We start from the raw sequence: 24,227 nt of genomic DNA, 5'->3' as shown, positions 1-24,227 counted from the left end.
GGTTTGGAAAACATTCATTATTAAAGCTCTAAAACAAAACCTACTATTTTGCAAGTGTCAAGTGATTTCTTTATTCAAGAAAAGATGGATTGAGAGACATAAAACTTACTCTTTGTTTCACTGTGAAAAGGGACTCTTCCTAGATTCTCCAGGGGGAAAAAGCTGCTTAAAAAAAAATCTGGGGAGGATAGCATGTTAGCAACTAAGAATCTTTAGATAAATGTATTGTCAATTATGTACATTTTAAAGGTAGTACATAAAAATAGTTATTTTGAAGGCTCTCCTGAAAATAATATAAAATGAACTGCCTTCACAGTTGAATCTCTGACAATTCCCAGACCCTGCCTTTCCTCTTGGCTCCCTGATATTTGTGCTAAGAGTATTTGGAGAGCTAATAAATAAATGCTTTCTTTTTATTTTGAATTCAGCCTTTTAAGAACAGGACTGCTAAAACTCAAACAAGTAGTTCATATTTTAGTTAGCACTGCTTGTCTTAGAAGCTGTTAGAAGAAAGTCAGAAAAATGGTAATGTCCAAAGAAATGCCACAGTTCAAGTGGGATGTGAAGGAATTGATGAAATGATAAAGAATAAGGCAGGAATATGCAAGATTTCAGTGAATGTGAAGATGTTGAAGGAGAAGATATCAAAAAAGGGAGGAGGAAATATGAAAAATGATAGTCATGGAGAGAAAAAAGAAATTTTGGTGGAGAAGACTTTTTTTTTGGGGTGGCTTAAATTTAATAATGGTTTAACTACTGAGCTTTTGGTAAATGTTCAGTTTACATTCTTTACTGATAATGATGTGGTTCCTCAAAAATACTGGAAGCAGAATGTGTGATGCTTGGTACAAGGTATGAGACAGGTAATATTTCAGAAGAAGAAAAATAAGATCTCAGATGTGACACATGGCCTTGATGTCATCATCTCTAGGGTTCCGAAGACATTGAATTTTACATAATTGATCTTTTGATGTGAGGATTTTCTGGACTCCTGTTTTCCCTTCTTTATTGTTCACTTTCAATAATTCCAGCCTTTGGCTTTAATTAGATATAAGAGGTTCTTCTTTTGGAAGGGAACTAGAGAAGTGCAGATCTAACTTATTCAGAGCTATGTTTGTAGGTCTCTAGGCAAAGTATGTGTCTGGCCTTTTTCAACGAAGTATTTTCAGTAACAAGTTGTCAGTGAGGTCAGTGACTAGCAGTTCAGGATTAGATACCACCCACCCTGGCTTGTAACCTCCCCTTTCTTTCTTATCCTGGGTGAACAATGCTCAGCTAAAGTGACTGCCCCACTGTCACTGCCTCTCAGTTTGGTACTCTGTAACCCTGTGACCACCAAGAAGTCTTTTTTCACCCCACCCCCCCAAGCTCTTTTTGGAAAATTCCCTACAGGAGCTGCATTTTAAGCCTATTTATTTCATAGGAAGAAACAGAAAGGTAAGAGTCAAGTTTGTAAAGAGAAGAGCTGAACATCAGCGAATTCTCATTTCTGCATTGAATTCCTGTGTCTTAGTTATAATCAGAGATTTAAAATGTGGGGTTTCCTTCTGAATTAAGGAAGATCACATTATTATATGAAATGGGAATGTTTTGACTAGTTATGATGAGAAATGTACGCTTTCACGCTAATTTTAGAGTTATAAATAACTTTCGAACTATTGCCAGGGGAAGCTGGTAGCCAAGGTCGTGCTTTGCATTCAGAGAGCTTCTGGCTATAAAAAGCAGATTGGATACTGTGCAGGAAAATTTAAGATATGGCTTAGATGCTTGTGCTTTGGCATGGGAGTGGGGAAAAGGAAGCAAAGATGGAATATGTTTGAAGGGATTTTACTTCCAACCAAAAGCTAATTCATAGTAAATGGAAGATGTTTCAAGCGAGATAATGGCAAAAAGCATTAATTTCCAAATTTAATATCTATTTGCTTTATAATTGGCAGGAATATTAGGAGGTTGAGGAATGCTTTCAGAACTGTTGGATGACCAGTTATAATCAAATGAAAATCACTGTATGGAAAGATCATGAGATGTAATGATCAATCATGTAAAGAAAAGGTCACTATCTATTGGTATCTGAGTGATTGTGAGCAGCTGCTGTCAGTTACACTGAAGACAGAATTAGAAAAAATGAGTTCATAAGGAAACGAAGAAATTGGGGTTAGGCATCAGAAAGTTCATTTACTGTAGAGGTTTTGAGTCACTGATATGTGCCTACTAAGATCTCTGGAGATATATTAGAATTCAATGATTTGATTAAAACAAAGTGGGAAAAACAGGATTTCAGATTTGCCTTGGTTCTGAGTTTGTGGCTAGTTCCTTAGACATATTGAAAACTCAGCATATTAGAATAGTTGTGATTTGAAGATGCCGATTATCCAGGTCAGATTTGAATGGCATATTTGAGTATGCTATTAAAATTTTGTTATCCATTATAAAAAAAATCTCAGTAGTACTATAGGACAAGTTTGTTAAATGGAGAAACCTAAAATACAGACAGCATAGACAAAGTTATTCCCATTTGTTACCTCCTACACATAGTCTGAATCTTCCTTTTTATTTGAGTAAAATTTGATTGGGAATTTTATGATAAAATGTTTTTTCACTATAAAAGCATTAAGTGTTCATTGTAGGAATTTTGAAAGCACAAAAAAAAATATTGCCAGTAATCTCACTGATGTGTTTCCTTCTAGTCTTTTTTTTCTAGATGGCTTTAAAAATAATTGCAGTAATACTATAGATAAAATTTGGAACCTTGCTTTTTTATTTAACCATATAGCAAAACATTTTCCACAGAATATTACCTCTTCTACAATGGTGTAGCATTTTAAATTTGTGTAACATTCTTCCAAGTGAATGAATATAATTTTATTAATCATTGCTGAACACCTAGGTGCTATGGTAAACATCTTTGTGTATTTACTTATGTGTATATATATGTATGTATGTATATTTAAGATAATTTCCTTTATCTCTGTTTCTAAGTGTGGAAGTGTTGGATTAGAGAATATTATGTTTGAAGGTAAAGGTTGTGATATTTAAGATGTGTTTTCACTGTTATTCTTTTAAAGCATTGCAAAATTCCTTGTCTACCAAATGATATATTTATTGAGTGTCTATGAAGTGTAAAACATTGTTATCAGGTACATAGATATCAAAATACTTAATGTTTAGAAGGACAGAATCTCTCCTACTCACAGAATTTTTACAGCGGATATCAACAAAGCTACATGTCAGAGTTGAAAATACTTCAGCTCTGCCTGAAACCAACAGATAGTATTGTTGATCACTTATGTTACTTTGGACATTAAAACAATAAAATTTATAAATAACTTTGTTAGAAGACCATGTAGACATAGGGATTTATTTGACTTTTATGATGCAACTGTGACAAAGAAATGGGAATAGGAAGAATAAATTCTTTAGTCATTGTGAATCTTTGGAGAAATTAGAAGTATTTGGAGAAAATCTGTAGGCAGCAGAATAGAAAGAAAAGGATAGAGGGCACAAGCCAGAGGAGCCATTCAGTATTGGGTTTTCCTAAAGGGAAAACATGAGAATGGAATAAGGCATGGCTGTGGAAGGAGTCAGGGAAAATAAGTTTTAATTTTGTCATTGCTCAGTTTGGGAACCATGGTTTTATAAATAGAGTATATTGAAGGAAGAAAGCTAAGGAATTGGTGATAGACAAAACTAATTATTGGAAGTGGTGACTGGTCCGAAGAAATCAAAGTGGAGAGATTAGAGATATCAATATTATGTGGTGGGCAGTGAGATATAGAATTATGAATTATTAAAGAATACATTCTTCCTGTATCAAAAAGCTTTTTAAATTGTAAAGTTTTATTATTTGGTAATATTTAGAGACAGACCATAGCTACAGAAGGATGGGCATTTCATTCTCTGTTCCCCATGAACTTCTGTTTGCATGTTTCTATTTTTTTGGAGTAGGAGGGATTAAGATTTAAGAAGAGAAGTTGGCAACCCAAACTGGCGTGAAGAGAAACTATGTGCTTCATAATGAAGACTTAAAAATAGTGTTTATTTATGGATCATTGGTTCATGGGAATGCTAGTCTAGAGATTTAAAAAGCATGATTTTCTGATTCTTGCTGGGATACTGTATTTTAAGTGACATGGTACTGCGGGGTGGAACTCCAGAGTTTAGCCAAGTTGCAAATCTAATGGAAAGTGACAGATAGTTGAGGCTGCAGAATTTTTGAAGGTGAACAGGACTGTTAGCCATTGCATCTGATTTTTCACATTCTTAATTACTGTTTTTAACCACATTATTGTTGCCTGGGACTCAGCCGGTAATCTGTTACCAATTTAATCACTAGCTTCTAGCATATGATAAGTGACTGTGAATTCCTATGCGCAAAATTGAAGATTAGGTGAAGTTTATTTGGCACCCTCCCCATCTCTTTTCTTTGCCTCTTGTTATCCTAACCAGGATGCTTTTCTGCTTCAGATCCCTCCTGGCAATGGGGAAATTGACTTGATGGAGAAGGCAATGTTTAGTGCAAAGAAAGTCTCTCGAATACTGGAACTTGAACAATGGAGGCCCCTACTTTAAATTAGCGCTGTTCAAAATGTAATGGGCAGTTCTGTTTTTAACTGGTCTATGAAAGGAGATAAGAGGCTTATGCCTGAAAGTAAATCAGCTACACCCTAAGCACTTGGTAGCGAGACTTCCTAGATGAAGGAAGTACTCACTAACTTAATTCTAGTACAAGCTCCTTTTCTCATTGCAGACCTGCAGTTTGAGTAGCATTGCTTAAGTTACACTGTATAAACATTTATCTCCTCTAACCTATATGCATGAAGGCAGAGAATAGGGATGAAAGTATAAAATTAACTAGGTAATAAATGAATTACCAAGTCTCAGTTGATGAAGGCTCTAGAGGTGGCATCAGGGCAAAGAGGCCCAGAGTTAGCTCATTGAGGAGCCAATGGAATGAGAGGCAGGATTGCCAAAGGGCTACATTGAGTCTACTCTAATGTTGGTTTGGAAGTCATTCATTCATTCTCGATGACTCGTGTGTCAGACATAGCTCTTAGTCTGGGGATAAATACTAGTGAACCAAAAATAGACCCTGTCCTCATGATGTTTCCTTTCTAATGTGTGTGTTTTTGTGGATAGGGGTGAAGTGAGAGTAATAAATAAACCAACTTCTCTGAGATTCTCCAGAAGAGATCCTGGTTTCTGTCTTAGTCCAGGGCTGAAGCTCATGGGTCATGTTTTCATGGGAATTTGCAGGATTAACTTGCCTTTCTGTTAGACTCTGCAGGTTCTATTTTCCCAGTATGGGATTACAAAGGAATCTTAGTTTCTTTTAAGAATCAAATAGTCTGTGATAGACACTGTTGGTTGCATATGCAATATCCATGTATTCTCCTCTGCTTGCTAATTGATAGAACCCTAATTTCGATCAGGAAAAAAAAGACATAATGTTATGCAGTTTGATCTGCATCTTGTATCTCCTTCCCCCTTAAGACAGTTATATTTGGTTAAGACAGATGCATAGCAGTTCATATAGACTTACCTCATTCTTTCTAGCAGCTTTATTGTGTTTTACTCTATATATGTAGCAGAATTTATTTAGCCCATTCTGAATTGATGGACATGTTTGTAATTTTCAGTATTTTTTATTTGTTTTGTCATGTTGCTGTGTTGCAATGAATATTCTTGTTCATATATCCTGGTATACTTTTTGAGTGTATGCTTAGGTTAAATTCATGGAAGTAGAATTGCTGTATCAATGAGAATGTTTATTTTAAAATTTCATAAGTATTACCTTTAATTGGAAATATTATTCAACTCATTAAAGAGTGTGCATAATAATTTGAGAGATATTGTCATATTTCTCTTCAAGAAGTTCATATCAGTTTATATCTCCCCAACAGTGTATACTGAGAGCTTATGGTCCCAACCATTAACCAGCACTGATGATACCATATCAAAAATTTTCAATTTTGACAGCTTGGTAAAAATAGTATCTTGTTGTATTTGATTTGCATTTAATTAATGATGAGTACAGTTGAACAATTTCTAAGTACTTATTAGCCCATTGCACTTCTTTTTATATAAATTGCCTTTACAAATCCTTTGCCCAATTTTTTCTATTGAGTCATTTTTTTTATCCCACCATAGTAAATTAAGCAAATTAGCTTTTTGCCTGTTCAAGGTATTTCCCCATAATTTGTTGTTTATTTTTTGACTTTTGTGTTTTTTTTTGAATTATATAGAAAACAAAATATTTTTGTAGTCAAAATTTTAAACCTCTTCTTTTACAGCTTCTGGGTTTTGAGCTTTGCTTAGAAAGGGCTTTCTGTTTAATTCTGATAAATTTATTATACATACATTAAAATTTTATTATACATAAAAATTTACACTTAGTTATTGTAAGTTTATTATACATAAACATATATTCATACTTTCAGAACTTTAAAATTCTTGCTACATCTGGAATTCAGTTTGTAAAAAAAAGTGAGCAGAGAGTAAGCTTTATTTTTAATCTTTCTCCTAAATGTTTATTCAGTTGATCCATGATAATTTATTTAAGAATCACTCTTTTTCCTGATAATTTGAAAGCCATATTAACATAAGCTAAGTTTATAGTGGAGTCCATTTCTCAGCTGTCTTTTCTGTTCTATTAATATTTGTTCCTATTTTTTCCAATCCCTACTTTTAAAATAACTTCGTTTTAATAACTGGAAGGAATAATTCTTCTTCTTATTCTTTTTTGTCCTTTCATTTCCTAGATGTAATCACATATTACATCTAGGAAAAATCAAATAGCCTGTGATAGACACTGTTGGTTGCCTATGCAATAAGCATGTTTATTTCTAGATGAATTTTAACACTTTATCAAGTTTTCATGTGGTCTATGGACATTTAACAGGGAGAATTAACACTTTTGTAATGTTCAGTTTGCCTATACATCACTTTTTAATTTATTTAATTCTTTTATGATGCTCAGTAGAATTTTAAAATTGTTTACCTGTCAGTATTTTAAAAATGTTGGTTGGTATCATAAATGGTCTCTTTCCTTCCATCATATTTAAAAATTTGTTATTATGTATAAGCAAGTGAGCCATTGATATGGGCCCACATTTGTATTTTTAAGAAGTGCCTCTAGGGGTTGATACACAGCTCATATTCAGATGAGCTTTTAGGATCTAGATCTCTATGCTGCTCTTTTGGATTTATTTCTTCAACCAAGTGTTTCCTCAGATCTATTTCAGTAATCAGCCCACATGTCTTTTTAAAAAAAAATCACTTTTAAAAATTAACTTTTTTAAAATAAAAAAGTTATATGCACATTTATTTTAGTAAAGGGTACCTTAGCCAGGGTTTTTGGTTATAACCAAAGTCTGCTCTAGTTGGTTTAAGCAACAAGAGTTTCATAAATGACATTAGGTAGTTCATAGACTTGCAGGAGAGCCAGAGAAACAGTCAAAGACAATGCAGCTGGGAAGATTGGACAGTGATACAGAGGTACTGGTTTCTACAATTTGGTGCTTTTGGGCTGGACACTGAAAGCCCCATCACAGCTTTCCTAGAAGATTCTGATTCCTGTGACCTTCTAAAATCTTACCCAAGCCATGTTTGATTGGTGAAATCTGAGTTCTATTTCAATCGATCAATTTATTGCTCCATGTTATTCTGAATTATTTTAATGTTGTTTTATCTGTTAGTGAGGACTTCCTAGTGAGGCCATACAGATTGTTAAAATATGAAATGCTTTTGTACTTCTCCCTTACCCTCACCAGTGATTTTCCTCCACTTGGCCTCTGCTTGAAACCCCCTGGACCTTTCCTAGACCCAGCAACGGAAACACTTGGTACAGGATGAGGCTTCCAAGACAGCTCCAGGCTAAGCTCTGATTGCCGGGGGCCTGAGCCGTGCTGTTTGGGTTAAATATTTTTGATATCTCTGTTACTATTACTCAAATGACATCCAATTAGACTCTATATTTTTTAAGGCTTTTCTGACCCTCTAATAATAAAGTCACACCAATGAAAGGATATATGACAATTTATTTAACTAGTCCCTTTTGATGCACATTTAGGTTGTTTCTACCTTATGTTGCTACAAACAATTCTGTAGTTCATGACATGCATCTTTGTATGTGTGTTCAGATTCCTAGAAGTGGCATTGGTTTGTTCAAGAATTTGTGCATATAAAATTTTAGGAATACTATCAGCATGCTTTCCAAAGAGGTTTTACCATTATTCACATTGACCAACAGTGTATGAGATAGCTCACATTTCTTGGTCTTGGCAAAGAATATTTCACAAAAGATTTAAAATATGTTTGAGTCAAACCAATTTCATCTTTTTAGCAATGATTTTGAAGAAAAAGGAAGAGAAGAAAATTAAGTTAGTTTAGTATGTGTGGCTCTTAGTGAACCTATACCAAGTTAGCAAAAAATCATTGTTCTCTTTTCTAATTAATAATATTTTGATACTTTTCTAGAGACCAAGATAGAATTTGGTTTTACTTTTTAAATTCTACCTTTCTGATATATGAGACAACATTTGTCAATTCCCAATATTATGTTACCACTCTCATTTTCCATTATTATGCCAAGATACTGCAAGAATTCTGTGATAACATATATATTTTTTTCAGTGCTCTGTAAAATAGTGGTTCTCAACTCAGGGTGCTTTTGCTTCCTGGGGGACATTTGGGAATGTCTGGAGATATTTTAGCTGTCATAACTAGGGGGCAGGTTCTTTTGGCTTCTAGTGGATAGAGGCCAGGGATGCTGCTAAACATTTTACAACACACAGGACAGTCCCCAACCATAAAGAGTTATCCAGCCTCAAATGTCAATAGTATTGAAGATGAGAAACCCTGCTTTGATAGAATATACCCAGAAATGAACATTTATCTAAATTGTTAAGCATTTTCTTACTATCTTTTTTCCTTTCTTGTTTATCAATTTCCTCTCAAGATTGCTGGTACAATCTTTTCATTTTAGAGACCATTCTCCTTGGGAGACAAGATGAAAGTAAAGTAAAAATATTGTCATTTTGCTTTCTCGCTGTTATGTGTTAATATTATAGAGCCTGCCTGGGGGAGGAGGGGACTTGTGTCTTTTTTGTCCTTCCATCCTCAAATACAACCTTAAAAGTTTTTGTGCTGTTTAAGTCTTTGCTCATCCTAGGTTTATACCACTCTCCTAATAGAACGATACTACAACGATGTGTTCATGCAACCTTTACCCTCTTCCTTCTTCTTTTGTATGTTCTTCAAACATCTTAGCTCTTTAGAAAGCTCCTTGCATACCGTGTTGAGTATATATTCTCTCTCATTTTTTCCTCATATGCGATGTAGTAATGGCTTACATTTTTTGACCTATCTTTCATTTAAAGTCTGTGGCTCTGGGTCATTCTTATATTTTCTCTCAACAGCTAAGAAATCTAAGATACTTGTCTTACTTTGCTTTGTGTTTTCTTTTGTGGCTGTAATGAACTCTAAGATGATATGTTCAGTTTTCCCCAAGGTTCCTGTCACTTTCACTTCTCTAACGTATCATTCTTTGTTGGTAATAATTAAATCCAGGGTAGCAGTTCCATTCTTTGCTTCTTTTGCCCTCTGAATGATGAAGCTGCTGGTAGAGAGGCAGGAGATGAAGAAGAGAAATGATTCAGATTTTAATTACTTTATTGTCTTTTGGTTTTGACAGATTATTGGATGTTTAAATCTTTGCCAGGTCTCTTTTTATCTTGACCTCTCACTTCAGTCAACTTTCTTTTCTTTTTAGCCTTTCCATCACTTCTTTCCTAGAATTTACATTTTTAGGTAGTTCACTGAGAACACAGCATAGATGTATTCTAAATTTTCTTTTGTCTTGGAGATAATTTTCCCTTACTTCGGTAAGAAAGTGTCTTCCTCTTTTATGTTATACAATTTTACAATTTTGTTTTTTTCTATTATTTTTGAAATACATGAGATTTATATGTAGTTCTGGTGTTTGTCATAAATGAGGTATGTGTAGCCTTTGAGCTCCATCACTATCAGTTTTGGTTCTACAGAATTATTCTCTCAAATCATAAAGTGAAGGGTAAGTATCTTGTTAAGTTTATGGGCTACATGAGGTACATTTCCATTGGGGCAACTCTTCTCCTATTCCTATTATTTGTTTCTCTACTTGGAGGTGAATTTAACCCTAGATAACTTGAAGCAATTCGGTCACCTTTCTGAAAGAGATGCATAAAACCTAATCTCCAGAATACCCTTCTGCCTGTGTTTTTCTTGTGTCTGCCTTCTCTGTTGGGGCTTTCTCATACCAGAGTACAATATGTCATTCTTTCCTTGTTCTCTTTCATCCTGTGCTGCATTTCTGGGAATCAAAATCTTTTGGCTGAGTGTAGTTAGAAATGTATTGCTGAGAGGTGGCTAGGAAACATCCCTGGCTACCTGAAAAGCAGCTGCTTTGAAGTAGGGGGGTGCAAGCTGACTTTTTGATTGGCTGTGCCAGCCCCGAGTCATTGATAGGATGTGAGGTTACCTGGGTAGGATGCGAGGGTTTGCCTCTGTGGCTGTTGCAAATTTAGGCACAAGTGAGATTCAGCTCCTTTTTCCCTCAGTTTGTAATTCATGAAGTAGATAAGGTAAAGTGGCCAGATTTACTAAATAAAAATACAGGACATACTGTTGATTTAAATTTCAAGGAAACAACAATTATGTGTGTGTGTGTGTGTGTGTGTGTGTGTGTGTGTGTAACTATGCCCCAAATATTGCATAGGACACACACTTATGCCAGAAAATTATTCTTTGTTTATCTGAAATTCGAAGTGGGCATTTCATATTTTATCTGTGAACCTTAAGGTAAGGGAAAATTTCCCCTGGTGTTTGGAAACATTAATGAGATCATTATCCTTTTGTATCTCAGATACTTGTGTGAAAGGGTCTTTTTCTAACTTTTCAAAGCTTGCCCTTTCTAGTCTTGTTTCAGCTGCAGAGCTGGTCAGCACTGGGGAGACTGGAGGAAATTTGTAGAGTCTGGGAGCCTTCAAACAGAAGACTGGAGACCTGGACTTTTTCCTTTTACAATGTGTCTGTTGTTAGGAAGAGTTCCCCTGACCCATGCATCAAATTAGTCCTGATTAAAATTTGCTATTGAGAAAGAACACCAAAGACCCTTAAACTACAACCCCCCTGGTGGCCTATGTTACCCAGGAGGGTTTGTTTCTGGCACATGTGTAACTGACTGGAAGGCCCTCCCAACTCAGCCACTAGGCTTAGTAAACTGAAACGTTGAAGGCATGGGTTCCGTGCCATACTTACGTGGGAATGGTATGCTTGTCTTAAATCACTGCGCCTCTCACAGGATCCACAGCAGCAACAGTAAGAGTGCCGCAGGAGAAAGGGCCTCACTGGACTGTCGGGAATCAGCTTCCATCAGTAAACTATGTGCCAGGAACAGAACACCAGCATCCTTCAACAGAGCCCACTTGTATTCTACTCCATTTCTCTGGTTTTCTTTTTCTGTGGCATGTGAATGGAGACGCCCCCAGAATTTTTGAACAATTTTAGAGACAAGAGAGATGCTAGATTCCCTGCCAGCCTGGCAATTGGGAAGTGGTTTTAGCTTGAAAATAGGACTGACTTCATTTTTACCTAAAACTATTGAAGTGGACCTTGCTATTACTACATATACACATATTTTTTTCAAATATGACATCATAACTTGCATCATTTTATAATTGTTTAGTTCTATGAAAGTTTCTTTTTTCTTTTTCCATTGGCATGACCTCAGAAGACTGTAGATATTTTTCTGTGTTCTTATGCTTTGCATTTTTGAATATACCCATATTGGTTAGATTAATAAAGATCTGTTTATAATAGATGATAGATGATCAAGTTTTGTGATTTCTTACAATTCCTGGGTCTTTCTCTTTTTTTGCCAGCCAGTATCATTAATATATTTTAAAGACCCTGCTCAAAAATTCACCTGAAATAAGTAGTCATCCTTGGGTAAATGTTTTTAACTTTAATTATTTAACCTGGGTGCCTCAGCCTTTAGTTTATATGATATAATCTTACATTTAGGCATATGCTAATTTAAAATATATTGGTTATTGATCCCTATGATTGCATTCTAGAGAGAAATATAGGAGAATATATTTATGATCTTAAGATGGGACATAATTTCTTAAATAAGACCCCAAAAACATAGCTGTAAATTAAAATACTGAAATTATTACATTAGTACAAAAAATCAACTAAATTAATTAAAAGACTGAAAAAACAATAAAAAGAAACAAAAACTACCAACTGACAGGGTGTGTTCACATTTATCCATATAAGGTGGATTGTACTGTTGTTTCCCAATCCTCTCTCTCCCTATATCCATCCCCTTTGCCATATGACTTTGCTATTCCTCCTGCTAGAAGCAGAGTGTATTTCCCTGCTCCATTAATTTTAGACTTGTCCATATGACTTGCTTTGCCCATTAGAATGTGGGCAGAAAAGGCAGAGTGCCAATTTTGAGCCTTCACCTTAAGAGGTACTGGATGTTTCCATTTGCCCCTCTTGTGTTTCTGTTCATGAGAAGAATATCCTGTAAGTGGCCTACTTTTCCAAGGAAGATGAGAAAAATGTGGAGCAGTTCTGGATCCCAAAACTACAGCTTGGAGCAAGCTAAGCCAGGTCCATTCTGTATTAGCCAATCTTCAAGGAGAGGATATTTTCTCCTGAAAATCTACAAGAAAGAATAAATGTGTTCTTAGGACACTGAGTTCTAAAACTGAGTTCTAAAACTCAATGGTGTTTTTTTTTCATATGCTGTTATTGTCAAAATAGTTGACTCGTACACCATTTAACAAAAGTCATTTATCATAAGATTTTATTGAAAACTGCAAAAAATTAATAAGGAAAAGATAAATGATCAAATAAGGAACAATCCAATAGGGTCAATGATATGTAAAAAGATAATGCACAGAAAAGAAAACTGGAATGACCCATAAATACATCAAAGGAAACTTAGTTTTCTTCACTAGTTACTGGGTAAAGACACATTAAAACAGCAATAGGATACTTTATCATACTCATTAAATTGGCAAATATTAATATATGGTAATAACCTAGTATGTGTAAGGATGTGAAGAAAATGGAACTTTCATATACAGATGGTAGAATATTCAAGGGAAGATTTCCTAGACAAAGAGGGACATATGAAGTAAGGAGAGGATATTTTGAAGGACTGTTATTGACAAAGGATTATATTTACATTATATGGAGAATTCTTTGAAATCAGTAAAGAAATGAACAGGCAACCGAGAAAAAAAACAGGTGAAGAATACAATTAAGCAATTCAATTCATAGAAGGGATATTTGAGTGGCTGACTAATCACCTAAAAAGAGATTAGCAATTACAGTGGTTATCAGCAGTGCAAATCAAAACAATAGTGAGAACTCCTCTGCATGTCTACGTTGGTGGGACGTGAAATGTCATGTAATATCTTGTGTTGGTGAGGAGGTGGGGATACATAAACTTACATTCTCTGCTGGTGGTGTTTTTTGGAGACCAATTTGACAATATGCATTGAAATTGAATACTTACATTCTGACGCAGAAATTCTGCTTCTGAATTGTATTAGTTAGGTAGGACTGTCAGAATAAAACACCACAGACTGGGATCTTTAAGAAAGAGAAGTTTATTTTTCCACAGTTCTGGAGGCTAGAAGTCCAAGATCCAGGTGTCAGCAGGATTAGTTTCTTCTGAGGCCTCTCTCCTTGTCTTGCAGATGGCCACCTTCCTCATATGGTCGCCCCTCTGTGTTTTCTTCTCTATGTCCTAATTTCCTCTTCTTATAAGGACACCAGTAGAATTGAATTAGGGCCCATCCTAACAGCCTCACTTTAACCTAATCACCTCTTGAACGGACCTATCTCCAAATACAGTCATATTCTAAGGTACTAGGGGTTAGGACTTCAACACCAGAATTTTGAGGAGATACAATTCAGCCCATATATATACACCAGAGGGACTCTTGCATAGGCATACAAAGAGACATGTATGAGAATGTTTATTATAGCATTGTTTCCCATAGCAAAGAGTTGGCTATTACCAAAATGTACTTGATTAGTGATATGGACACATAAAATATATTTATAAATGCGTGTGATAGAATGCTACATAATGGAAAATAAAGGAACAAACTAAATCTATTATATTAGTTAGGAACTCATTTTCATCAAATAACAAGAAGTCTGGAGGTAAGAAGTTAATAACGGATGTTATCAAGGGCCCAAGTTCTTTCTATAGTTCTGCTCTGTCATCCTTCCTCTTCAGCTTTGTGGTAAGATTGTTTTATTTACAGGTACCTTACCACAGTCAAGATAAGGAAGACATGGCAAGGATACTAATGTCCTTTTGATGGGGAAAGCAAAAGCTTTACCGTCTCATTGGCCAGAATTCTTTCACATGCCATTCCGAGTTGCAAAGAAGGCTGGGAAATCAAATGTCCTGCTTCCATACCAGAGAAAGATAAGGGAGAGCAAGGCTGGGATTATGTGCTGCGTAAGCAAACATGCAGTGTTTGCCACATCTTTATAGTCCAACATAGATAAAAAAAAAAAAATACAGTGAAACAGAGAGAGAAAGAGAGAGAAGTAGAAAGAGATGGGAAATACAATATTATTTGTGTAAATTTAAAAATCCATACATACATGAAGTTATATATTATAGTAGACTTACATAGCATATGTAAAAAAAGTTATGGAAGTTTAATCGGAAAAGTGTCCCATTAACTACCATAAGAAGCAGCATGGGGAATGAAACTGAGGACGAATAGGGGAATATAGACTATGAAAACAAAAAATGAAACAGGCTTTTCATGGACCAGTATCACCAGCGAGAAACATGATTGATTATGTCTAATTCTGTGCATCCAAGACCCAGGGGGAAAAAAGTGGATTGGCTTGGGATGTGTGTGTATGGGCTACTCAGACTGATTTGGCAGGGTTATCATTTGAAGTAAAAGAAATGTAATTCATTGCTCTGTCATTGAATTTAATTATTTTACTTTTCTCTGTGATAAGCTTCATTCTTTTGCATGCAATTGATGACCTGATAGGAATGATGTTATAGTTTTAATTTAATGACTACAGCAATTATATTTTGGAAAATTTAGGGATACTACAAGTTTTACAAGGTTGATTTTATTTATTTTTGCAGATATATTTATTTTGCTCTATTATGCAAAATCAGTAGACTAGACTTAGGGAGTCAATGAAAGACATGAGTAAAATAAACATGGCTGCTTGATAGTGAAGTCCATCACTCTCTAGTTTTCTGTTATTATCTTTGGAAACGGAGAGTGTGGGAGAAAAGGATTTCCTTCCACTCTTTCTAATATAGCCTCAGTGACTGAGTGGTTCTCTGCTCTGGAATGAAGCAGATTGGCACAACTCCATAAGTCTTATGTGGGAACAAGACACAGAGGTTTCTATTTTTTCTTATTGTCATTTGTTTGTGTTTAGTTTGGTATTCTATCTTTAACCATCCTATACCCACTCTTCTAAAAAAATACTCAGTTTATTAATATGTGTTAGTGTCCCTTTAATTTTATCTATTAATCATGTTGCAACTTTGGAAGAAGCTCTAAACATACTTCCATTTTAGGACCACATTTTCTTGCTATCCAATTATAAATTATTATCATGGACGGAGTAGATGACTTCCATTGATGACCTGGATTCAATTTGCTAAATAAAACTGTGTGGACATAATAATTCTTTATTCATTTAAAAATCAGAGAGGCAATCTATTTGATGTCTCTCACAACAGCCCTCTAAAATTCAATGGCATTTTGGTTTAGAAAAGAAGAATTTCACAAAGAGAAAAATGTCTTTCCACAAAATAATGATAATTGATTAATGAATTATTTGGCATGGTAATTCGCATTCCTTTACATTCTATGTGTAATTTTATAAGTAATTACTCTTCATAGAAGTTTTATAGGTCTCATTTTACATCAGGAAAACAGGGTAAATTGGGATCATTGTGGGTGAGGCCAAAGAGAGTAAAGTGAGTTTGAATTTGAACTCAGTTTCTTTTGCATTTCTTACTATTCTTGTTATGACATTTCTTCTCATATTCTTCACTGTACTTGTTTTGTAACGTGTCTGCCTTATTCTTTCTATAATTAATCTTGGGAGAGCTCATCTACTCTTATAGATTAGAGTGTAACATGGATGGACAAGTTAATATATCTGCATCTCTAGGCATAATTTTTTTTCCACAGTTCATGGTTTCTCCATATCCAGTTGCTATTGGGATGTAACTATTTGGATATGCCACTGCACCTCAAACTTAGCATACCTAACCTATGTCAGAGTCCAAGCTTGCACTATACCTGTTAATTGGTATGAATATTACCTACTAAGAGCCCACTGCAATAATTAGGGAAGTAATAAGTTGTTTTGAAGATAAATTAAATACAGTAGGCACTTTAGGAGGCCGAGGTGGGCGGATCACAAGGTCAGGCATTTGAGACCAGCCTGGCCAATGTAGTGGAACCCCATCTCTACTAAAAATGCAAAAAATTAGCCAGACATGGTGGCGGTTGCCTGTAATCCTACCTACTCAGGAGGCTGAGGGAGGAGAATCACTTGAACCCAGGAGGCGGAGGTTGCAGTGAGCCAAGATCATGCCATTGCCCTCCAGCCTGGGCAACTGTGCGAGACTCCGTCTCAAAAAAAAGAAAAAAGAAATACAGTAGGCCTCTTATCTGTGGTTGCATTTTCTGTGGTTTTAGATACTCAAGGTCAACCCTGGTCTGAAAATATGAAATGGAAAATTCCAGAAATAACCAATTCATAAGTTTTATATTGTGTGCCATTCTGAGTAGCACAATGAGATCTTGTGCTATCCTACTATGTCCCAATCAGGACATGAATCATCTTTTTGTCCAGCATGCCCTGGTGTGTATGCTGCCTGCCCATTAGTCACTCAGAGGCCATCTAGATTTTCAAATGTGCTGTCACAGTCTGACCCCAAAGCGCAAGAGTTCTGATGCAGGTATATTGTTATAATTGCTCCATTTTATAATTATTATTATTCGTTTCTTGCCTAATTTATAAATTAAACCTTATCATAGTTTGTAGGTATAGGAAAAAACACACATAGGGTTCAGAACTATCTGTGTGGTTTCAGGAATTCACTATGGGTCTTGGAACACATACCTTGTCTGTAAGGGGGGACTACTGTATATATAAAATGTATTGAAAATTCAAATAGAGCATATAATGTATGGAGACATTTTTGCTAAAAGTAAAAAGGAATAAGCAGTGAATAGATTCTACTTACTTAAAGTAGTATCTATTTAAGTACTTAAAGTAGTATCTATTTAAGTACCTAGCTTAAAGTAAGTAAGTAGTATCTATTCACTGCTTACTCAGTCTCCCCCTCCCCCTAAGCATTATCCTTAATTAAAAAAAAAATCTACAAATAGAATTGAGACTAATAAGGCCTTTAGATGTAGGTTCTTAAGGCACCTGGGGAAACCGAAAACCACCGAGTGAGACATAGTTCAGGAGAGCCTGTGTCAGGAACCAAACTCACAGTTGGAAAGTAAAGTAGAATTACATGGTTAGCTAGAAATGACAACAACGTTATTTATATACATATTCCAAAATGTGTGGGTGATTGGCAAAAAGGATAAGCAAATTGCTGACAAAACTGACTTTTCAGTTTTCTTCTGAATAGTGGCTTATCCTATAAGTTAATTTGAGAACAAAGTCCCAGTATCTATTTTCTATTATAGCAAATATATCTGTTTAGAAAATTGAAGATATAAAATTTCATAAAAGAATATAGTTGAGATATCATATTTTATTTCCAAATGTAAATATGATATTTACCTGGCTATTGTTAGTTATTACAAGAGGAAAGAAAATGCCACGTTTAAGTATGAGAAATGATCTTACAGAGCAGTTTCTTTCAATGAAGAACTCAAAGCTTGCTTTTATTATCAGAAATAGAATTCCCCTTAAAAGGAGAATAACCTATAATTTCTTATTTTGAATGACAATTGAGGAAGAGAATTCACATTTATTTTCTCTTTGGAAAATTTGGTACTTCAACATAGAGGATATGTCATTAGTGACAAGTCTGAGAGCATGAAAAAACAGATTGCTCTTTGAACCTGTTTTTTTACTTTTGCCATAGTTAACTTAATGAACTTGATGTTTGTGCCTTAATAGCATAAAAGAAACAGAATTTTTTTTTTATCTTCAGTCAAGATAAATTTGTGGGAGTTAATGATTTTAGTTAGATAGTAGAATTTTTATTTTTAGAATAAATCAGGCATATTGCTGTCCATGTCTTTCCATACTGAGTGTTAAGTTGTGAAATAAAGAACCTGTCAATTGTATGGGAACTTCGTTAGTCATAATACTGCATACTTATGAGAAATATAATAATATAGCAATAGGAAATATATCTTTAAAAATTAGCCTGTGGCTTCTAATATGTAATGAAAATTTAGCAAATATTAAACGGGGCAATTATAGTATATGAGTTAAAGAGTTTACAAGTGTCATATAATTTTGAAGAGAGATTTTATCTTTTAGTTTTGTTCTGTTTTCTTCAGAATTTGTTTTGGATTTTCTAATGGAGCTTAGAATCGTTATGTAAGATCACTCTCTGTTTGTCCCAGAAAAATTTAGGATTGTGGGAAGTCTTTCCATAAGAAGAATTTCCACTTCTTGGTCTTCTAGTGCTTTTTTTCAGAGGATGCAGCTGAAGGAGCAGATAGAGGAAGAAATAATGGTAGTCTGATACAGATGAGAGGCACTAATCTGGGATTTAAAGTCAAATTGATATGGGCAAAAGAAAATGGGATATTTCTAAGCACAATTACGAAGGAAGGTAGAGATGATGTGTCCCAGTTCCTAGCTGAAGTATAAAAACTACATGTCATTGGGTGCAATACGTGGGCTTTCAGAATCTCATAATACCCTCTGCTGGTTAAATGAGGGATTGTGTTTAAAAATGAGTGACTTGACTTTTTTGTTTGTTTTTTAAGTTATCGATAATTGCTCTATTATAAAAGCAGTGCAAAGTATTGTGAAATAATATAGGAAAAAATTGTAAATGTGAAGAATGAAGCCAATGTGTTACTTAAATGTTTTCTGAAGTGAAATCAATGTGGAAATATCTACAATTGGAATTTCCTAATCTTTTGGTCTATATTTTAATCATGAAGCAGGTCACAGGGAAGGAATGTAGAAGGGGGAAAAATACATGGATCTCTTGCCTTTATCTTCAATAACAATTCTGATTAATTCAAGCTATTTAAATTACCTTCATTATTTATTCCTAAATTATTGTTGTAAAAGCTATTGACAAAATCTGAAGGTGAGCTAAGAACTGCTTTTTTCACCTCACCACTGGGTACTATGCCTACTATCTGGGTAATGGGATCGGTTGTACCCCAAACCTCAGCATCATGTAGTATATCCATGTAACAAACCTGAACAAGTACCCCATGAATCTAAAATAAAAGTTGATATTGTGAGGAAAAGAAAGAATAGCTTATCTGTGGATAGCGTGATTTAATTTCTTTTAAAAATAACAGGTATTATCTTAAGTAACTTAAAAGCTTGATTGCTTCAGGGAAGTATCATATAGCATGACTGTTTTATATATTTTTTTTCTACTTTTATAAATTCTCAAAAATTCTACTTTGGGATTTGCAGTGTTTTGGGTACATAATGACCATGCAAATTATATTTAGAAGTTGATAGCAGATAATGTATTATTATTTCACTGTAAATCTGAAAAACACAATTTCAGGTCTGATTCTGCTGTTTGATGTTATTCTTCACCGGCATGTTGCTTTAAGAGCACCCATCCCCCTTTCTTGCTTGAGCCACTGTGTCCTGTCAGTCATCCTGAAATACACTAGGGTGCTTGTCAGGCTGTTTGCTTACAGATGCATCATAAGCCAAATTGTGAGCCATGATAGTGGCACTGAATTTCTAAATACAAGAAATTGCTTAGACAATTGGTTTAGTATCTGTGTATGGGCAATACTCTGTCCTGCAGTAGGTGAGTGGAGTGTCAAACTTTTAAAAATCAAACTTTGCTATAAGGCAAATCCTAGTAATTATAGATTATCTGTTCTTGGTTAGATAACTTTGGGGGAAATGAAAGGACATTATTTCTGTAAAATGGGATGAATAGAAACTATTATGTTTTGCATTTTTTACTTTTATAACTAATTTTCCTTTTAGTAACACTAAACTCTAGACTATTTTATGAAAGCTCCAATTTTAAATGTCTACTTTTTTGAGCATATTAGCAGACATTTCAGATTTAGATAAAAATGTGGTTCTCTTATACATTTTTTTCTTTTACAACTCAGGCAGATTCAATTGAGCAGAGGCTCAAGTCTGCTGTTTATTAGTGGTTTTAAAAATAGCACTAAAACAAATTCTAATGTGCCAATGCCCAAGCTATAGTAGTCTTACATCAGCTCATTTAAAAACTCCTACTCTGTAACTGAGCTGTTACTATAATGATTGAGTATGCATACTAGCAACTTTATGTACTTTAGACATAAAAATTGTACAGCAAGTAGGTTATTTGTGCAAACAATTTAATTGCTGTTATGGGCTTTTAAACTTAAATTGTGCATGGATGTTTTCCCTGTAGTTTTTGTATGCAGACTTAAATATTTTTAAACAGAGAATTGGTAAAGCAAAAAAGAAGGAACTCAAGATTTTTTATACTTGTATATTCAATATGGTATAGCACATATTAAGAGGCAGCAAGGAGTTAAAGTTGTAAGGCTTTATCTAAGGTAAATGAGAAAAGATTGCTTTTCAGATACCTAGAATGATTCTTTATTTATTCCTTGCCTTCTTCTAGAAAGGATTTAAGGTGACTTACAAGGCTACATGAAATTCAAGATAGGATAAATTAAGTGTGGAGTGAAAAAAAGAAAGAAAACAAGTTGTGGATATAAAACAGAGCCAGGAATAAGAAAAAAAAAATAAACTCAGCAGTTTCAACTATAACTCTGGTGTATTATGGATTGAGGAGAGAGAAAATAGAGGGTTTCAGAAACCTTATGGTAGAGTTTCATGCAAACCAGTTGTCTCCCTTACCTTGGTGGCAGTCTGGAGTGAGGCGAGTATGTTGGATTGTGAATATTAAATATGCTTTAAATGTCACTTGTGTTTTGGTGAAAAAAAGTAAAGAACTGCTGCCCTTTTAACCCACACAGTAACTTATGTGAATATAAATGTGGCCCAAGTATTCAGAAAACAATTTGGTCTGTTAGTTCAGAAGAGAGACTAAAGAAACTTAGCTTTTTGGAAACAGCCAGGAGTGATCTACATAAGATCAAATATCTACGTATTAGAACAGACATGATTGTTTAAAATAAAATATATTTAGCAATTTTGTATAAATGTATAAATACTAGTCCTAGTATTAAAAAAAATAAATTGTAAATGGGATTGGCTGCTTTCCTTCTTTTCACGCTTTTAATCTAGCAGTAAATTTAACTTAAATTTCAAGTTCTGTAAGGTCAAAATTAACTGGATTGATCTAAGTGGTAAAAACAGTTGTTGGGTAGAAAGAAGGAAATCAGAGACAGGACTTTGTAATGTTCTTTGATCTTCAAATACCCACGAGACACCTACTATGTTGAAGACTCTGGACTCTGGACATTGTACTCAGTAACCTAGGCTTGTCTAAGTGAACTAGCTTAGAAACTCACTGCTGTCACACAGCAGTATTGAAAAAAGACAAGAGGGTAGCAGTTAAGATTTGCTAAGGATTTTCAGTGTTGTCTTCTGATATGAACATGATGACCCAGGGACAATAATTTGGTTCTTTTTTATTCATTGTTAAAAATAAGATCAATAAGCAATGATTCACCAGGGCCATGGTTGTGAAAATCGAGACCTGCGATGGGAAGCTGGTATTTGAGTCCTCTGATGTCCTGTCTAAGTCAACAGCTGTGGCAGCCCCTCCCCCACAAAATAAATATTCGTTTAGGTTTTGAATTTTTTTTTTTTTTTTTTTTAGACAAGGTCCTGCCGCTTTTTCCTTGTTTTTTTTGCAGTGGCTTGATCATAGCTCATTGCAGCCTTGACTTCCTGGCTCAAGTGATCTTCCCACCCCAGCCTCCCAAGTAGCTAGGACTATAGGCATGTGCCACCTCACCTGGCTGATCTAATTTTTGATTTATATTTTTTATAGAGATAGGGGTCTTGTTATGTTTCCCAGGTTCGTCTGGCACTCCTGGCCTCAAGCAGTCTCTCTGCCTTGGCTTCCCAAACTGCTGGGATTAGAGGTGTGAGCCACGACACCTAGCCTGATTTTATATTTATATCTTTTCTTTTTCTTATACTATTTATTTGCTTTATCCTAATGTATGTGTATATATGTATATGTATCGGTATACATACGAAGGCATGTATACACATGCCCACATAAATTATAAGAAAACTAAATGCAGTTTAAGATTACTTTGATACTCTTCTTGTCTTAGAGGATATCCCTCTAAAGATTAGAGTAAAAATACCATGTTTTGAAGTCACTTGAAATTCTTCATTTTTGTGTGGTTATGAAGCTAACTTGAAATATAACTAAAGTTTATTTTCTTTTGTTTGCTTTTAATTTTTTGGGATTGATTTGTAACTTAAATGTTCTTTAATTAAGTGGCACATTTACATGGTTTCAAAGTCGAAATTCCAAAACTAGGTACATTCGGAGAAGTCTAGCATTCTTCTGTCTCTATTTTTTCCCTCCTCCTAAAAGACCACTATTTTAATTTGTTTTCCATTTGTCTTTCACTACTTCTTTATGAAAGTATAAGCAAAAATACAAAGGTGTTTGTAGTACAGCCTTTCTTACATAAAGGTAGTATACTATAAATACTCCTATGTACTTTGCTTTTTTCATTTAACAAGGTGGACTGCAGATTACTCCATTCAAGCATATAGACAAAACTTCACTTCTTTCCACAGTTACGTAGTACTTGTTTGTGTGGATATACCATAGTTCCCTCCCTCCCCTTCTATCCCCTCCCTCCCTCCCTCCCTCCCTCCTTCCTTTTTTCCTTCCTTCTGAATGCCTTCTTGCCTTCCTGCCTTCCTTTCGTCCCTCCCTTTCTCCCTTCTTCTCTCTCTTTCTTCCCTCCTTTTCTCTTTTTTTTTTTTTTTTTTTTTTTACCAAAATTTGCTGCAATTAATTGTCTTGGGCACATATCACTTTTTTATTTTTATATTTGAGGTAGATTCCTAGAAACTGAATTGCTGGGTCAAAGTTTAAATACATACATATACATATACAATTCATATATATGTATTGCATATTTTCCCTCCATAGGGATATGTTTTAAATATCCACAAGCAAGGTATATGTGTATTTGTTTCTCTGCAGCCTTACTAACGAGTTTGTTACCAAAATTTTGATAATTGCTAACCTGAAAGGTGAGAAAGAATATCTCAATGTATTGTAATTTGCATTTCTTTTATTATGAATGAGGTTGGGAGGCTTTTTACATGGTTAAACGTCATTTACATAATTTTCCATGAATGAGAAATTGCATTCAACCTCAAATAGTATCTGTTGATCTCTTACTATGAAAGATGAGTGAAGATGAGTATTTGTGGCTTTTCCATCTTTTTTTGCTGTGTAATTTCACAGCAAAGTGCTAGTCTGCCCACCATGTCCCCAAATGTGTTCTCAGTCCATGTGTACTGGATATTTCTAGTGTTACTAATGTTTTGTTGTTTGCTTCCATTTGTTTCTTGAATTCTAAATGGTTGGAGAGAAGCAGGAGGGTGGTGTTTTGAAGCCAGGGGAGAAAAGTCATCTGTTTCTTGTAGAGAGGATACTTAATATGTGGGATAAGAAACAGTTAAGTAAGATTAACAGGTATTTAGCCAGTGTTCCTGGAGAAACTTTAAGAAAATATTGACAAATAATGAACTTGGATGGTTGATTTAAAGATTCTGGCAGAGACTTTAAAAAGTTCTCTTCAAGGAGTATTATGGAATGGAAAACTAGGAGACAGAAGAAACTGAAATTCCCCAGTTACATACTATTTGTTTTCCCAAGTGTACTTATTGATTTATAGAAAAATGAATATAGTGTTTTCAAGGACTTTGGTTTCATTTTCTTTATTCCGATAAGCAGACTTTTATTTATTTCTTGCTAAACAGAGAACACAGAAGAAATGGAAATTTTT

The 24,227-nt window shown here is 34.7% G+C and overlaps 1 protein-coding gene across 2 annotated transcripts in view; it reads left to right on the top strand.

Moving 5' to 3' along the window:
* The first annotated feature begins 1,201 nt into the window (after positions 1-1,201).
* The window catches only part of CTNNA3 (catenin alpha 3), a 1,771,160-nt gene continuing 1,748,134 nt past the window's right edge, over positions 1,202-24,227 (top strand). Inside the window, exon 1 of one of the 2 annotated variants that reach the window (XM_017502077.2) lies at positions 1,202-1,437. The gene's annotated coding sequence lies outside the window, so the exon portion shown is untranslated. Of the gene's footprint in view, positions 1,438-19,942; positions 20,069-24,227 lie in introns of those variants that run through there. The other variant, XM_017502076.2, reaches the window with a different exon arrangement.

The sequence above is a fragment of the Cebus imitator genome, unplaced genomic scaffold (genome assembly GCF_001604975.1).
Source record: "Cebus imitator isolate Cc_AM_T3 unplaced genomic scaffold, Cebus_imitator-1.0 Scaffold290, whole genome shotgun sequence".
NCBI classification, from domain to species: domain Eukaryota; kingdom Metazoa; phylum Chordata; class Mammalia; order Primates; family Cebidae; genus Cebus; species Cebus imitator.
This window is presented reverse-complemented; position numbering and strand designations above follow the sequence as displayed.